Below are 19,603 nucleotides of genomic sequence, written 5' to 3'. Positions count from 1 at the left end.
TGTGCTAGTAAAATCATCATCTGTCATTTTCTTATCATTTGTAATCAAAAATGTGCAAGTTTCCGTACACTACACATAAAAAATCATTACTTGGTGTAAAAATGGCACAATTTCATATTCGTACACTTTTGAAAAGTCAATTAATTTGTAATTTAAGACCTGTTATTTCTTTATTTTTTTGTTTTACTTAGAAAAATTGATTTTATGACTACAAAAAAGGTTCATTTGCACAGTTTGCTCTACACTGGTTTAAGAAATTCCCTCAAATTGACGTAATGGTTCAAAAAAAGTAAACTAACTGCCATTACGGGACGGAAACTAATTATTAGTTACCAAAATTAAGCTAAATCACTTCATGAAATCTTTGAAATTGTTCATAGGTTGTGTCCAACTATTTAACATGTCGTTAAAAGCTTTGATGTGGCGAAACGTAGAGCAGATATTACGAAAAACTTGAACCGTAAAAATTTACGATGAGGGATAAACGATTTTTAATTAGAAAAAATTGGGAAAATCGAGTAATTAAGGTTATATACATGGTAAATAAATTGAGTCATAGCATTTAAGTATAAGTCTGCTCTGGTACGGCTCGAAATGTATGGAGAACGGACAATTACAATGGTTGTGTTCTGAGCAAACAAAGAATGGATTTTTTATTAACTAAACAACATTGAAACATTTTATTGGAATATTGGAAAGATTGTAAACTTTGTCTACGAGTCCAAATTCAACATCTTTGACTCAAATGGCTGTTGTTTCGAGTGGAGAAAATCGAACTCAGACCTGGACGTAAAAGCCTTATAACAGCAGCTAAGCGCAGGCACAGTGGAGTTATTGTATAGGGTATTATATGTTCACTACAAGGTACTCTCCCAAATACTATGCCGTCGACTATCACCAATTGCAAGAGAGTTCGTGGGGCAGTACCAGGCGGGTTTCATGAGCGAACGATCTACCACGGACCAGGTGTTCGCTCTTTGTCAAGTACTGCAGAAATGCCGCGAGTACAATGTGCCCACACATCATTTGTTCATCGACTTCAAAGCCGCATACGACACTATCGATCGAGATCAGCTATGGCAGATTATGCACGAGTACGGATTCCCGGACAAACTGACGCGATTAGTGAAGGCGACGATGGATCGGGTGATGTGCGTAGTACGTGTCTCAGGGACGCTCTCGAGTCCCTTCGAATCATGCAGAGGGTTACGGCAAGGTGATGGTCTCTCGTGTCTGTTATTCAACATCGCGCTGGAAGGTGTAATAAGAAGAGCAGGGATCGACACGAGTGGTACGATTTTCACAAAGTCCGTTCAGCTACTTGGCTTCGCCGATGACGTTGATATTATTGCACGAAACTTTGAGAAGATGGAGGAAGCCTACATCAGACTGAAAAGAGAAGCCAAGCGCATCGGACTTGCCATCAACACGTCGAAGACAAAGTACATGATAGGAAGAGGTTCACTAGAAGAAAATGAGAACCGCCCGCTTCGAGTTTGCATCGGTGGCGACGAAATCGAGGTGGTTGAAGAGTTCGTGTACTTGGGCTCACTGGTGACCGCCGACAATGATACCAGCAGAGAGATTCGGAGACGCATCGTGGCAGGAAATCGTGCTTACTTTGGCCTCCGCAAGACACTTCGGTCGAACAGAGTTCGCCGTCGTACGAAGTTGACCATCTACAAGACGCTGATTAGACCGGTAGTTCTCTACGGGCACGAGACCTGGACCATGCTCGTGGAGGACCAACGCGCACTTGGTGTCTTCGAACGGAAAGTGCTGCGTACCATCTTCGGTGGAGTGCAGATGGAAGACGGCAAATGGAGACGGCGAATGAACCATGAGTTGCATCAGCTGTTGGGGGAGCCGCCCATCTGTCATACCGCGAAAATCGGACGACTACGGTGGGCCGGGCACGTAGCCAGAATGTCGGACAATAGCCCGGTGAAAACGGTTCTCAATTGCAATCCGACAAGAAGACGTGGCGCGCAGCGAGCACGATGGATCGACCAGGTGGAAGACGATTTGCGGACCTTTCACAGACTGCGTGGCTGGCGACGCGCGGCCATGGACCGAGTGGAATGGAGGAATCTTTTGTATACGGCACAGGCCACTTCGGCCTTAATCTGTTAATAAATAAATAAAAATTATATGTTCACTAGAAGTGCTAGAAATTTGGTCTCCATTGATGGAATGATGGATCAGAATGCGTATTTTAATATGAATATCTTAAAATAAATTTTAAAGCAAAGCTTCCGTAAAATGGTACTTTTACTAATAAATGGTGGGTATTGGAAATTCGATCTGGAGAAGAACTTAAAGCATAAGGAGTGCAAAAAACGTTCAGAGTAAACTTATAATTGTTTAAATGTTATGGATTCTCCACTGCGGACCCCGTTTATTAACTGATTAGAAAAATAATTAGGAACATTTAGACAAAAAGTGCAAAACTATCCGAATTATAATGAGAATGATCTTAAAAACTACTAATTAGAAGAGTGGGATAAAATTTAAGTTGAATACACACAAAAACTAGTGGTCAGCATTCCAATACGATTGAAAACTGTAATTACAAACAAAAGCCACCACATTGAATATTTATTATAGAAATTTCAATTGATTTTTGAAAAAGTATGTGTACTGTACGAATATGAGATTGCGTGTATATTTGACTTTCTTTAGAATTATGATTATTTTTGAAAAAATGAGCATTTGTAGTACAAAGATAATTATTGCATCTTCCCTATGGTATCTATAAAATTATTTCTACATAAATAAAATGTCTCGTAAACTAATGTTTTACTTGTAAAATGCATATAAGCATTCCGCATAGCGGTGTACGAAAATGAGATTGTGTCACTGTATACGTGTCAGTTATATTTACCACAATTAGATAGCGTCAATATGCATTCAGCGAACGATTATATGCATACGAAAATATTCAATAACCCATTTACTTTTAATTGCAGCAGTAAGAAGCCATTTTTTCAAGTTCCTCATTTTATAACTTTGTGAGACATAAACTGCACTTATGCCTGTTTTTCTTTCGTTTGTTATTTTCAGTATGGAGTCCATTATAGAAATTTTCCTCCAAAGTAGAGAAAGATATACCCCATCATTTTTACAACTATTTCTGATTGCATTTGCTAAAATCGTTATGTTTAAGGTTCAGATTCACCTATATGTCGTGTGTTCCGTCACATACTCTTAATCTTCTACAGGCGCCAAAACAATATGAATTCAAGCGGTTCACACGTGTTTGATGAAACTTGATATATTACTAACAAATAATTTAAATATGTTGAGCAGAATATGCCGCCCCCTAATTTTGCAACTAGGAGCGGCTGTCCTCTTCGCCCGCATCCTACTAGCGTCGCTACTGCACTGATTGTATTAACTCGTCTAAATATCCGAGAATTCAATTAATTACATAATATGACATCTACCGATCAATAGCGTAAACAGTATAAGTATGATGTTTTTGTATTTTCCATATCTATATGTGTATTAGACAACAAACCTGAATGTTGCCCCTACATAGTAGGTAGTCAAAAAAGTTTCAAGGGTTTTTATCAAATAAAATGAACAAAGATTTTTCAATGCCCAGAACAACTTTTTTCAAACAAGTAGAGTGCTGTGCCTATTACAGTAGTAGAGCCTATTCCCACCACATATCGAACCTCTTATTCTTATTAAGAACACATTTCTTCCAAAGTATCAGTAAACACTAGCTTTTAACTAAAATAAAGGTTCCTCCTTGAAATATCCGCAACTTCGTCCTATTCTCATAGCGAACAGAAACAGCATGCAAGAGTGCTTAGCAGAACTCTTGAATTTAGAGGCCGATTACCACATCATATCTAACGACATCGTCACAAATATATTGAACAATACACTGAAACATACTTTAATTTTAACTGGAGAATCCATCTATGCTTAAATAGCGCTCGTCAGTTACTAGGTCTATAACATTTTGTAATTTTTCTATGGAAAAATATCGACAAACAACTCGGTGACGAAGGTTTTTGTAGAACGTCTCTGGAAAAAAAACATGATTTTCGGTGTTACCTGCCATTCAAAAACTGCTTACCCGATTTATTTCAAACTTTGCACTTTTCAATTAAGGGGGTTTTTACTCATAAAAACGCTTTTTATCTACCTAACAGTGTGATGAGACAATTCTTATAACTATTATCACTCTCTACGGATATTATATCGATTGAGAACATTTAGAAGTTGATGCTTCGCAATGTTTTTGGTAACACATACTACAGAGAATCGCTTAATTCAGCATACGACAACATCAGTGCTAGAAATCTCAAAGGCTAAACCAAATCAATGAAAAAGCGGAAAAATAGCCCATAAAAAATACTTACAAACGAACTATTGCTAATGTTCTGTCTATATTATTCAATCAATGCATTGTGTAGCTAAAACTTAATTTTCCTAAAGTGATTATATATGTTGTGCTGAGCCAAAAAAAATCGAAAATTTTTTTTATTAAATTGAAGTTCATACTCTCAATAGCGTTTACTCAGATTTCCAACGCGACTGAGAACTAAGAACTGAAATTGCAGCTCTTGAGATCACGCTACCTCTGACGTGCATGCGTGCATAGTTCAAACTTTACTTCAATATCGACTTTTTGTAAAAGGGACTTCCCATTAGTATCTTTAATTTCAATCATTCTCGCTAGGCCCAATGCCAAAGAACAAATGAAAAACTTTTGAAACCCGTTCGGGAAAATCATTATCAATGCTGGAATTTTCTTTTTCACGAAACTTTTTGATAACCTTCCGTCACTTGCGTTAGTGCACTGGGTGCACGCTGCTCTGAAAATCTATTAAAAATGTTCAAAGTTTTTAATGAGCAAAAAAGCTGAAAATTTGTATTTTCTCAATCTGCAACATATAAACCCTCAAGCATATCAATTAATTTAGGATAACCTTTTAACATAAACTATCGCACAAATGAGAATAGGTTCGCCAAATTTTAGAATAAGTAGAGAAAATAACCCCTTGAATACTACCAAAAAATTAGTGCAGATCGATGCAATTGAAAAAAATATCATCAAAAAATACCTATTAATTTGGGGCACAGTGAATATAAATACAGTAAAGACCCGTTTTTAGCAGCCCCATGGTGTATTTTAGGCTGATGAAATGGTGACATTGACTAAATCGGGACATATGTTATCTTTCTTTATAAAAAAATGAAACTGTTAAAATATTCTTCCCTTCCCTTGATATAGTCTGATAACTATTTCTGGTTATTTAATATAAATTTCTCTTAAAGAAGTCTTCTAGCTTAAAAATAAAAAAAAATTGTTTTTTTTTTATTTTTGCATGTTTGCATCTTTAAGATAAGGAAACATTTCTCAAAAAAGGATTTACTCGAATTCAGCCTTGTTCGTCTGCTAGAGACCATCAAACAGATTTTCATGTGTGGCTGACAAAATCGGGGGCTGATCAAATCGGGTCTCCAATGTATTGTAATAGATAGGCAGTATTGGAAGAAGTTTCTTGTGGACGAGTGTAGAACGACTTTGTTTCTACTTACTTGAAGTCAGCGGCGTAGCCAGAAATTCGGTTTGGTGGAGGTTTGGTGAAAAGCGAACTTACTGTCCAAATGACATAATTCCGAAATCATCATTTTTGAAGTTTTAAAATTGTGGAGAATTAATTTTTCAAAAAATAACTACAGAGTTCGCGTTTTAGCGAATTTGTGGAGCCTATCACTTATAACAACTTTATTGCAGACATAAATACAACGTGTAGGGAGTATATCGAGTTGAAAAATGATATTTACGAAATGTTCCTAAATCTACTTTTTTCTAAAATAACTTGCTGTTGTGAGCTTCCCAAACTCAATCTTTGAATAAAATGTAAATTTTATTGTTTATAAACAGTAGAAGAGATTTATCATCATAATAAAAAGTAAAATCATAATAATTTATTCTAGAAGTAAATACAAATAGCCTAAAATATTTTGATACCCTGAACAAATGGAGCTTTCGTGTCTTCAACAAAGTGGTTTGTAATAGCACTCCCCAAAATTTTGCTGGAGATTTTAGGTCTCGAACTAAATTTGTTTTAAGAGTAAATACTTCTTGGATGATAGGAAATCTGAGAATTATGAATGATTTCAGAATTCTGGAATGAGTTTTATTGGAATATTTTTATTGATTGGACTACCGGTTCCGGAGTTACGGGTTGAAGAGTGCGGCCACATAGCAAATTCCCATATAAACTCAATTGAAAAATTCTCAAAGGGGGGAGTAAAGAAAAATTTCAAAATCGAATTTGTACTTTTGATACCAAATGTCTTTAAAATGCATGAAACGTCGAGATTTGATGTAATCTCGAAAAAAATTTTTGGCGCAAATTGACTTTTTTGTACTTTGTCACATTTTGCCATTCTCATATAGAAAGGTTATGCAATTACTCTGAAAATCGGCAACCTGACTTATAAAGACGTAGGTAGGGGTATGCAGTGAGGGGTTGAGAAAGGCACAATCCACTAGATGGATTAAAACAGGTTTTTGGTCTTATTTCTGGGTTTGGGAAATAATAAATATCTTTCGTCCGTATTTAATGATTAATACCTCTATTGATAATAGTCCGATTTCAACAATCTATAGCTCGTTCAAAAAGTGTACGAATAAGCTTTCTAAAAATATATAAAGTGTTTAATTATTGCATCATCAAACATTCATATCTTAAAAACTAAACATATGAATCAAAAACCATTTAATAGCGTTCTGTCTGGATGATAGGCCTTTCAGTTAAAATTGGTTTGGATAAGATCGGTTCAGCCATTGCTGAGAATCGCGAATGAGAGTTTGTCCGTTACATACACACAGACATTGTCCCAAATCGTCGAACTGAGTCGTTTGGTATATAAGACTCGGCCCACCGGGCCACGGAAAAAATCTTGAAAGTTTGAGCGAATTCTATACATTTCTTTTCTAAGAAATGCAAAAGGCGGAATTTTTCGTGGAAAATATAAATTTTTATAAGGTTGCATCTCTAGTCTTAACACCGTAAGTTAATCTCTAATTGCTCAAAAATTCGTCACAATTCCCAGTCGATACTAAGTTATCGAAAACGATTCATAATTAAACTATTGCCAAGAGGAATCGGTAGTAGTGATGCATGTTCAAAATGGATTTAAATATAAAATTCAATAATTAATAAATTTTGTCTGTCTTTGGATTATGCATTTTATAAGTTTGGTAAGGTCACTTTACGGTAATGCCAAAAACCATTTCACAGTATTTTAGAAATTTGTCGCGATTGATAAAAATGATTTCATCAAATATTGAATGGTTTACTTTGGCGCAGGATCGATTTTTTAGAAATGTACGGTATCTCTCCCCAAATTACCCTACTCCTAGGACTACACGCAGAAGAATCAGGCCTTTGTGAAACAACAACACGGTTAGTTGAAGTTCAGACTTGACGAATGACTGTTTCAAACTGAAATAACCGTTTCTTGAAAGCATGTATTTGGTTTAGTCCAACAAATACTTCTGTTTGCATTTTAAACAGAAACATTGTTGAAACATAATAAAATTTGTTAGATCGAAATGATCCCTTGGTTGAAAAGCAACAGAATCTATGTTTGATTTGAGTTGTTCTCCCATTGGGTTATTACTAAAGATTTTTTTGTTTCTTCGAACTTGATTGTTCGGTTAAATTTATCATGATTTTGTTGTTTCAAATGAAATATTAGTGTTGAAACTATTGAAAAGCCAACAAATGAATTTGTTAGTAATTGTGCAATAGTATTGATTGAATCAAACCTGAATCTTGTTTGTCACTATATCAAACGGGAAAATTGTTATTTAAAACCAAAATTTGCTTATTTTTACTAGTTTTTTTTTTCCTGTGTGTACCCATCAAAGCGTAAGGGCCGTCCAGATTCCACGTGGACAATTTAGCGGTGGGTGGGGGTCACGAGAAAGTCCACGCTTGTCCGATGATTTGTGGTTAAATGTAAAATCTTTACGGATACTGAAAGCTCTTTTAGGCGTTATCGAAAAATATAATTATTCGCGGAATTGATTTAAACTTATCATAAATAACACAAAATATATAAAATTAAAAAAAACTTAATACGCTATCGAAAACACAATATCGCCCACAATTTGTGGTTACAAAATAAAATGTTATGCAACATGTTTCACATTACTCGAGATCAAAAGCTTTGTTTATGTTAAATCGTCGCTGTTGTGCTATCTTATGACAAACGCCATTTTGGGGTAAACTGAGCTAGATATGCCACATTACGTGTTTGAAAGATCTCTACAAAGTGGCGTTTTCAGAATTTTGAAATTCTACTTTGTTACTTAGATATAGCGAGAAACATGATGAGAAATTGTGAGTTTTTTGCTTCAAATCACTGTATCTAGGGATTTGCTCAAGCTATATTGAAGTTTTAGATGTTTTTATATGTAAAAATGTCTGAGGAACACAATGGCATAAACATTTTCAAAAGAAAATTACACGACTTGTGAGAAAAACACATTTTTAGTATTGAACTGGAAATAAAAGATATTTGGCAACACTGTAACCAAAAATAACATTTTTTTCTAGATTCCCTGACTCATTTCCTTCAAAATGCATTTCACCGATTGTTTATAGACTATATGAACGCAAAGATATGAATAAAAGTTAAAAATTGATGATTTTTATCTATGGAAAATTTTCCATGCACGATTATGACACGTCATACAAATTTTGTCATCAATACACGCCTATGACACGTGTGAGTGCGACTTTTGTTTACATTCCTAGTAAAAACTCGCAACATAGTCAACCGATCTTCGTAATATTTGAGAGATTAATGCAGAATAGATAGAAGCATCAATTGTCTTCTTTGGATTATTTATACCATTTATAAGTTTGAAGATATTCAATCTCAAACTTTAAAAATCGTTTTTCTCGAAATGTGCTAAATGGCGCTTGTCATAAGATAGCACAACAGCGACGAAATGGGGCGCCGACCGTGAAGCCAAATCTACCTATCGATAGTGGCTCGATGAACATGCAAGAAAAACGTCAATGTTGATAAAAATAATATTATAGCAAAATATTTCAATCGACAAAACAAGACGCTTTATTAATTTTATTACACACCTTTGTAACAATGTACAATAAATTACATGAAAGAGCAAATAATAAATTAACTAAAGTGCTATAAGCTACGAAACAGTATGTTGTCTAATCATTCCGTATGAATTTATTGTGTTATTGCCAGCTCCCTGGCAACCCTATACCATAATATGGAGTTTAACAGCGACCAACATATATGGGGCGTTATAGCTATAAAGCCTCAAAGAGTTATGTTCGGCACTATACACGATATTCAAGCATTCCACACGATGTTTTGCATCTTGTGGGATGATTTACTACCATATTATTCAGAAAATCAACATTCAGTAACTAATTACAGCTTTTAATCATTCGATTCAAAATTAATGTTTTGATTTTCATGGCAGTGATTCTGGCTGTACAGAGACGTCGTCCTTGACAGGGGCTGGTTATTGCAAAAACGGTGGTTGCCAGGAAGTAGTCATCATTTTATGCAGTGTTGCGCATTTCTCTGTACGGGACTCTATAATACTCGAGACATACACCTAGAAACAGCGTCATAACAGCGTGCTTCTGTTATGCTAATCTCAGTGTTTCAAAAATCACTCCAATCAGCATGCGTTGAAAAAACCATAGTTTGATAAATCATTAAAATCCATGATTTCATCACTCATGGTTTTTTTGGCTCCTGAGGAGTGAAAACCGCCAAGGAGTGAAAACAGGTTACTAGATTATAATTGCAGCATACAGTTTAAAAGCCCGAGCTCAATTTAAATTTTCAATTTTCATTTCATCAAGCACAAAAGCAAAACAGATCCTTGGTACAGTTCATGGCGAAAGCTTCTTTTGGATAGACCTCGAAGGTCAGCATTCAATTGTTAGCGTACTAGGCTAGGCTCAGGCCATTGCAGTAATAAATAGTACACCTGTTTTGCAACCTTCCACTATGCATTTGAACTTTTGGATTTCATTACTTCAGCAGAAAGATTTTTACACCGGATTTGAGATATGTTTGCCCGTTATTATTGTTATAATAATATATTTACTAAAGAAAATTAAATTAAAAACAAATGACTTGTTTCAATATAGGGTGTGGAGACTATTTTCGCCCTATTTCTATTATCGCCCTACCCATTTGAAGCCGTTAGTTAGAACAGCGTCTGCCATCTTTGTTCAACGCATTGACCCATATGGCAGTGCGAAAATGGGAGCATTCGATTCGAGTTTTCGTGGCGCTCAAACAGAAGTATTTCCCCATTCTCAGGACATTTTTGGTATTAAATTGGTTCTTGGGAACGAAGCCAGGATACTGATGCCAATTTATGTGCATTTCATCGACTGTAGACTGCGTAGTTAATACATTAATGGGGCACCCTCCCTAATGGGGCGAAAATTAAGTCTTTACCCTATACATGGTGCGCCATCTGGATGTATCCTATTTCAACATTGAACAGCTCCGCCATTTTCCAACCGATTTTGACAGATAAACACAATTATGAAACATCATTTAGTGCCATTTTAGCTATAAGTCGTTTTACACCAAAAGAACGCACTGAAATCGTAGCGCTTTACGTTGAAAATTGTTGACTTTGGGGGACACAGAACCCACACGTTATACATCAAACACCACTGCACGACCAGAAAGTAACTTTTTTGGGCCGGAGTGTGCTCCAAAACAATCATCGGTCCTTATTTTTTCAAAGAGCGAGAGACCATCAACAACGCACGCCACTGTTGGATTTTGGCGCACTTTGTCTGTCCACAAATGCAGAAAAAAGGTCTGAAAAACTTCTATTTGTAACAAGACGGGGCATCTTGCCACACCGCAATCAAGTTCTTGCAGAGCAAATTCCCAGGACGCGTTGTCTCAATAAATGGCGATTTGGAATGGCCTCCTCGTACTGCGGATTTAACGGTGCAATACTTTTCTGTGGAATTACTTGAAAAGTAAAGTGTAGTCTAGCAAACCTAAGTACCTTGGCGAACTCAAAGTTAATATACCAACTGAAATTGCTGCGATTAAGCCCGACATGCTGCGTAATGTCATGCAAAATGCCAAAAAATGTACTAAAAAGCTTGTTTACTTGTGAAAACGGCTAAAAAATGGTGAAGTTGTTCAATGTTCAAAAAGGATACATCCAGCTGGCGCACCCTGTACCTTCTGCTGGTATAATTGAGAAATTAAACATACAAATTTTGAAGACCTGTTAGCAAAGTTTGAAATTAAATTAGGTCTATAAGCGGCGACAAAACAAGAATCACAAACCGGAGTGGACAGGAGGAGCCAAAACCAGGAGTGGAAACCTAAGAGTCAAAACCCACTTGGATTGCTTTGATTTTTTGGTCACTCCCAGAAACGTGCATAACAATGATTGGTTTCCACCGCTCCTTTGGAAACAGGCTCCTTGGTTAGAAATGCGTAGTTTATTTGAAACACTGGCTAATCTAAAACAATATGGCCCCTACACGAGGCGCTAGTGATGTCATTATTGAGCAGTAATGTCACTTTTAATGATCGTGTAAGGTAATGATGGAATTCCCTTACAATTCCAGTAATGACACTACTTAGTAATGATACTTTTATTGCTCGTGTAAGGTCCCCTAATAGGCAGTTGTTTCGTATTATCAATCGTCGTGATTTACGTGATGCGACTCATGCCCGTAAACAATGTGATATTGTTTATTATTTCAAATACCGCATAATTTCATACAGAGCTGTATTAGCTTCCCAGCAAAATAGATTACTCCGGAAGTAGAAGGCGCCGGTGCCAGTAACCATTATTATTTGATATCTCAAAACTCCAATCAGACCTCACTTCCTCTTCCGGCAAACACAATAAAAACAACATTTTGGACTAAACATCACAAAGTCCGGAAAGTAAGCTATTTCCCAGGCGAAACGAAGCAATCGTGGGTTTACCCAAGCAGCTCCAAAAACAGTGTGCATCAAAACAGTCGCTTAGTTCGGGCGTAAGCAGTATAGGCACTGGTTACCGGCGACAGCAAATCCCACCACTCACAGACGGCCGGCAAATTATGAATGAAACCCGAACGGGGAAAACCCCCTTTTTGCTGAGCTTGAGGAATGTTTTGAGCACTTAGCCTAATCCTTTCCGCATGCGCCCAACCCGATACGCCCGCTTTTCTTTTGTTTCGGCACAATAAAACCCGGTAGACGCCAAAAAGCGGAGGCTGCCTGGCTCGCAGCCAGTGCACCTGTTTCATACCGTGCGTTGCTGAATTACAAAACCGCCAGTCAAGTACTTGGATGGGATAAATTGTTATGAGTCTCGTATAAGTTTTTGTTTTGGATAATATAGTTACACACTATACACTCAGAAAAAAAAAATCTTGTAAATTTAGGTCTGCTGAGCATCACATAAAAATGACATAATTTTACTTCAGATTGCGTAATTTTATAGCATTATATACTGAAGTAAAACGCTTTCAATTGGTTCATGTGTAAATAGAAGGTAATAATAACTCGTCATTTCGTTCATTACTCCTTGAAGCCATATTTGAAAATACAATGAATGTCATATGCAATATGCAAAAAATGTACCCTTAATTTTAAGTATTTTAGTCAGTAATTCAGCCATTAAAATGTCTGTGGGGTTACTGAAATCTCAACTGTCATTTGATATCAACAAATCAGCAGTGTTCGTCAAAGGAAAGAACAACATTTAGTATTTACAAAGTGGAAACTATTTCCAGCATGATGAATGAATACTGCTAAATGATATTTTTTTAAATTTAAAACCTTGAACATGCTGGAGAAATGATAGAAGTCTGCAATTTGCCGTATATAATTTCAACTGAAGTAATATAAGCATTAGTACCACTTTGCTGACACTGAATTGGTTGAAACTCGCTTTTTTTTAAATCGACTAAATTGCGATAAAAATACTAAATTGGTTGAAGTTAACTGAAAAACTTTCAAATCGCAGAAATACTTTAGTTGAGAAGATAGAAAATGTGAAATTAACTACAAATGGAAACTCCAACCAACATTTTAACTACATTGCATCGTTATTATTCGTATATTAGTCTAGCTGTCACAAAAGGAATCGCCATCATATTGGCGGGATTGTCATCTCAGTCTCTCGAGCACTTTTACAAATAGACGTATCTAGCAATGACATGCATACTTTCTCTTCTGTAAATTTTTCATTTAACGTTTGACTCTGTGCATGATAAGCTAATCAAAACAATTATCATTCGACCTGTACTAGAAAATAATTGAAGATTTATGATGGCGCCGTAATAAATAAAAGAGAAAGTGAACAAAATGTGTCTTTCATTGCTAGATATGAATTCGCCATTTACTCAGACGCTTAAATCACAATTTTTGCGATTGTATAAAAGGATTCCAACGAGATTAATTTTCCAAATATGCTTTATAATGATATTACTGTAACTATAGATCATTGCATATATTAGATATCATATGGCTCCCATGAAGCCACTGTTTTCAACGATTTTTTAGACTTTGCTTCCAGGTAGGCCTCACACTGCTAGAACTTTCGCTGATAGGTACTATAATGCATACTATTTGTTTTGTTTAATGTCCATATTCATGAATGTATTTCTCGTAGAAAAACCCCAATTTAATAATGAATGAACGTCAGCTCATTCAATAAGCGATATGACTCACACATCTTTAACTTACTGTAGCGAAAATTCTACCCAGATCCATTCAGCTCGTACCGTTGGTAAACAGAATTGGCCTAACATGTCACCAGGTAGGTTTGCCCTCTTTCACATAAATCCTCGTGCTATCCTTTGTGAGTACTTCATTCAATCAGTGAAATCGGCACTAGTAATACGAAACAGAAATGGGAGCTAGCGGTAGTCATAGTCACTCCGGCGAAAAAGAACCAGTGCAAAAGTTGATCGCGGCCTGCCTAGCCGGACGGAGTGTCGAGTATACGAACGTGATCGATTGTAGTGATATCATGTCTTGCTGTTTCCCGACGGGACGAGTGTCGCGGCAGGCTACGAATATAACTGATAGTTCAAAAGTGGAGCAAAAAATCATCGCCCGGATTAGCAAGATTAAACAATCGGACGAAAGTTGTCACATGGAGAAGAAAATTTTGAAGCAGAACAAAAATGTGCCGATCGGGCGAAGTTCTAGTCCGAAGCGAGATTCTTGTCAACACTGCAAACATAGCCACCAGGAAAAGTGCTGCCTATACCCTGGGGACAGTTTGGACGATTTATTAATGTATCCCCGTTGGAAGAAGTACCTGGAACAAACCGCAATCGTCCCTGGTGAATACCCCTTTCTACCAGAAGCAATTTCTGCCGGCAGTACGCCAAACTGGTTTCCCGCTACAACATTAATCCAGCCACAGTTTTCGGTGCTTTTAAAGACAACCCAAACGAAGCGAACGTCTGTAGGATTCGATAGGAGTCCCGATGAAATCTTCTACCATCTAACCATCCTTCACGAGTTGGATAACGACCTGGAAGTTCTGCCGGAACAAAGGCCGACTCCGTACCAACTATATATGCAGCAACAGATAGAAGGCAAGCATCCTCATGTTATCGTGTGGGTGCCACCTGTATCTCCCGCAAAACCGCTTAAACTGGAATACAATCTGGAGAAAGCGGACATATCCGCACCACCTCCGGTGCAACGTTCGCTCAAACCGAAACAGAAAGAGATTCAAAAGGTGAAAACTTACCGAAGGGTAAATCCAACCGAGAGGTCTTAGAATCGTACTGAAGCTGTTTGTCTGTACAGATATTTTTAAGATAGAAAACTGGTGCAATATATAAGCAATGAGTAGATTTCAGTGTGTTTGGTCCATCAATGCAATTCAGTGTATCATTGATCGACCATTTGAACCAATCCCACAATGGGACTTTTTATGTGTGAAAAACCTTAGATTTAATATTTATTCTAGTTTGTAGGAAGAAAGTTTTAAATACAATTCGCTAAAGTTCAAATACTCGTTTTAATTACACCCTTAAAGTTCTTATATTTAATCGAAATTCGACCGAGTTGGCTTTATTGCTTAAAAACCTTTACTTCAGTAGTCTTTTTGCCAGATTGAAACCGTTCCGAGCTCCAGTATGTCATACTTGCTGTCTGCCCTGACGGCGCCAGACAGAGAAACGCCCCTGTTAGTCTCGGGAAGTATAATCTCAATTCGCTGGTTGGGGCGTACCTCGACTCAGTATTGTCTATCTCAAGATAATCTAGCATTTCATCGAGTTGGTCCAACAAATAAACAACTAAATGTCAAATTTAAGTTTAATTAACTTTGACAACCAAACTGACAACGGGTAGAGATGTGTACATATCCATTAACACTACTAGCATCCTTTTTGACAAGTTTATGATATCTTTCAGAGATTCCAACTAGCCATTCAAATTGGTCCAGATGGTGGTCCAACCAGCGAATCAAGACTGTATAGCACAAGCAAACGCGTCGTATGCAAATTACTTATACTTTAGGACCTTATCTTTGATCCATGTAAAAAACGTTTCCCAAAAAATATGTAGGAGTTACTTGACAATATTCTGGAAAAATTAGTTAAAATTTCCCATGGAAATTTACTAAACGCATTGCAAGTGCTGCCTCAAATTATATTCATACAACATTCACCCTGGTTTAGCGTTCAGAGAGTAAGGCGCTGGTCTCATGAGCCACTTATGGTATGTTCGAGCCCCAACCAGGAGGGATTTTTAATGATTAGTAGGCCATAGCACTAGCCTTGCAATTGTCATGTATATTTATGCTGTTATCGGTTTTAGAATCGAGTCGCCCTAGGTTCGCTCTAATGTTTACAGTTTCCATACAAAAGTGACAGCTCCGAGCGAACCTAGAGCAACTCTGATCTAAAAACGAAATCAGCATTAGAACTGGCTTTGAAGTCTGTCGAAGCAGCAAGTCAAGTTCCGCAGAGGAATGTAGTACCAAAATTTTACTATGCTTTTACCGTTTTCACAAGATCACGACGAAAACAAGATAAACGAGAACAAAATATAAAAAGTAGAGCTTATGATGTTTTTCCGAGCGTATACCGCCTGTGCCAGTGAACGAAACAGTGACTAGGTGCGTGACCAGACGTTCCGGATTAGGCGGAACAGTTCCGAATTTCAAGGTCTTGTTCCGCATGGTAAAGGCACCGAAAAATATTCCGCATTTACCAAAATGCTGATTTTTAATCAAAAATAATTATATTGTACAGTCATATTTTACAAAACACACAAAAAACGTTTCGAGTCATGCTTATCGATCTCCGAAATACGTGGGGAACGTGCAAATTGAGCCAATTTATTCTGTTTGTCACGGTGTCCTAATATGAGCCAGGTCATGAATCCTTACAAAGTTTCTCAGTCTTACACAAGTTGAGTAAATATTTGAGAAACGTACCCCTATTACAGGTATCTTGAGCACGTTGCGCATTCGTCCTGAAAACATCTGGTCACGTCAGTTTGAATATTGAAATTTTGTTCTATGCTAGCCGCCATAACTTTCAGTTCATTGTAAAAATAATTTACTGTATATTATGCAGTGTTCACAATAAGAGTGTACAGTCGATATAAACTGGCGGCGGCGGGGAACGTAATCCAATGCAACCCTGTCGGTTGGTTGTTTACCTGAGGTCATTCACCGCTACTCACACGCTGCCACGTATTGACCGAAACGTACTGACGTGTGAAGAATACACATCCGCCATCCGAAATGACAGTACCTGAAGGCAGACCTTATGAAGAAATACGACGAACAGCAAGTTGTGAATTAGTAAACATAGCACGCAGTAAATGTCATACCGGTCGGACTGGGGCTCCTGTATTTTTTACTCGATATACGAAACTAATCGATTAGAATAATCGAATATTTTTCAATCGATTATAAGCTTTTAATTTAATCGATTATCAGCAGAGATGTCAGATACTTTTTCAAATGTCTGCAATAATAATTTTGAAAGTCTGGGAAGTACCAAAAAGTCAGGAAAACTATTCTTGACCAAAAATGACTTATTGATGATGTGTTATATCAAATGAAAATAGTGCTTTATAGCTATAGATAAGTAGAGAAAAATAGCTTATGGAGGAAAAACCTAAAGTAGATAAAGTTTTAATTTTGAAACTAGTGTAACCAAAATCCTTTATTTTCAAAAATCTGTAAAAAATCTTTAAATATCTGCAATTAAACTAAAAAATCTGCAAATATTTGCGTCAACGAAAAAATCTGCAGCTAAAATTAAAAGTCTGCGAATTCGCAGACTTGTCTGCTAATCTGGCATCTCTGATTACTAACTGTCTCTTAACAATGTCATATATACAGGTGGGGCTAAGATGGCATTTTGGTATTCGTAAAGCGGACCCCACATGAGCAGAAATATTGATAATAAATCATATATTAATCAATATATTGATGGTGTAAGGTCATGTTGAAAATATTGATTCTGTAAAATTTAAATGGGATTGATGGATTAAAGTAGTCTTATCGATATATTTATTGACATTATTTCTGTCTCGTGTAGGGTCTGCTTAACATGAATCTTACGGGAGTGGTGTGAGTGATATCAGAATAAAATGACTTGCTTACGTCATACCGTCACCGATGCCAACCTTCCAGTTTAAACTGGATTCTTCCAGTTTTTTTTACTCGATCCAGTCAAACAGACAAATGTGTAAATCGTCCAGTTTTTTTAAATATTGTCCAGTTTTATCCAGTTTTTTTCCCAGAGGTGTGCGCCAAAATTATTTCCTCACTATTTAAGCATTACAATAGTAGTTTACTATATAAACTAGTAATAAATAATAAAATAAAATAAATGAAATTGTGAAGAGTACAACCTCTCTAGGGAACAAGGGAAATTGTTTTTCAGTAACCATATTTTGCTGCACCCTGTCGTATTTCAATACACATTAGAAATTGATATGCTATGGAGTGCAAGATTAGCAGATATTGTTAATTAAAATGAAGATTGTTTTTTTAGTCTGTTAATTACACATGGCATAGTGCGTTAGTTTGAAGGTACCAATTTTTTCGTTTAACATTTCAAATTTCTTAAAACTTGTAATGTGAAATTATCTAAAAGTTATATTTAAATAGTAGCGATCGCTTTTATACTATCTTAAACTAGAAATTCGCTGCTATATGAGAATTGTTTTCTTATTTTGTCTAATAGCTGAACGTTTTCATATTGAATGTTTGTCTTCATATTTGAGAATCCTGTTTTATTAAAAATAGATCCATTTTATTTTAAAATACTTTGCATCCCTAAACTACATTCCCTTTTGCAAGGATAAATTTGGTTATTCGGGCATCCAGTTTTTTCCAGTCTTTTTTAAAGAGAGGTTCCAGTTTTTTTGAAAATAAAGTTGGCAACGCTGACCGTTCGTTCGGCTCCCATTGAATCATGTAAACACTGTGCTTCTGGATTGTTTACATATTTTTGGTTGTCAACATTAGAAAACCAACGATACAAAATGCTAAACCGAGGCGCCATGTTTCAGTCCGTGAATACATGGAGACAGTAGCCCTGTTAAGCTCAGCCGGAAATGAATTGGAATTCTGGCTGGTTCCAGTTCGTATTCCGGCTCTAGTGGTACAACCAAGAGGGTGACATGATGTCATACTATTGTAGTCAACATAAGAGCATTGATTGTAACGAAATTTATTCTAAATACGAACGAGGAGCACTTTTGTTTGCATCAAATCGAAGAAAGTGTGCATTGTTTTCCATTGTTTACTGCAACAGCTGTTTCTTAATGACATTTCAACCGATTTTGACGTTGTCAAACTGACCCCCATCGATCGGTGGAAAATCGATGTTGCATATTGTCAAACTCTGTATGTGAAGATAGGGACGTCAGTTACCTGGGTACAACCGATTCTAGTTAGAATCGGTTGTATCACTGGAGCCGGAATACGAACTGGAACCAGCCTGAATTCCAATTCATTTTCGGCTGAACTTTACTGGGAGCGCTTTGCTTCCTGTAGTAGTTATAAGGTTTGTTCCAGTACACAGAAGTTACTTCGGAGTAAACAGGAGCAAAAATACTTGCTCATTTTTACTCCGATTTGCTACCAAAAGAAGAAAAAAGAGAAGAGAATACAGGAACGATTTTCTCCGGAGTACTTCCAGTTTCTCCTGGTGCTGAAACAAACCTATAAACTCTTTTGACTGAATACTACGCAAATTTTGAGTTCACTCAGTACTCAAACTTTAAGTTCAATGTGTCCTATCCTACACTACTTTTACAATACACGGCAGGTTACGGTGGGTAGCCTAGAACAAAGTTTCAATACAGCTTTTTACAATAATCGTTTACGCCAGCTTGACAGCAACGACCAGTTGAAGACGTCGGGCGTTCATTGAATAAACATCCAATGCATTAAACTAACGTAGGATGACTTAATCTCACTGGGCAGTTGACGTAAACGATTATTGTCAAAAATGGGCCATTAAACGTATTACAAACTGAACAATTTGGACCGCCATTATGGTACGTAAAAGGCTGGATAGACTACCGGTCG

This window comes from Topomyia yanbarensis, chromosome 2 (genome assembly GCF_030247195.1).
Source record: "Topomyia yanbarensis strain Yona2022 chromosome 2, ASM3024719v1, whole genome shotgun sequence".
Taxonomy (NCBI): domain Eukaryota; kingdom Metazoa; phylum Arthropoda; class Insecta; order Diptera; family Culicidae; genus Topomyia; species Topomyia yanbarensis.
The sequence above is the reverse complement of the archived record's forward strand: the minus strand, read 5'-3'. Positions refer to the sequence as shown.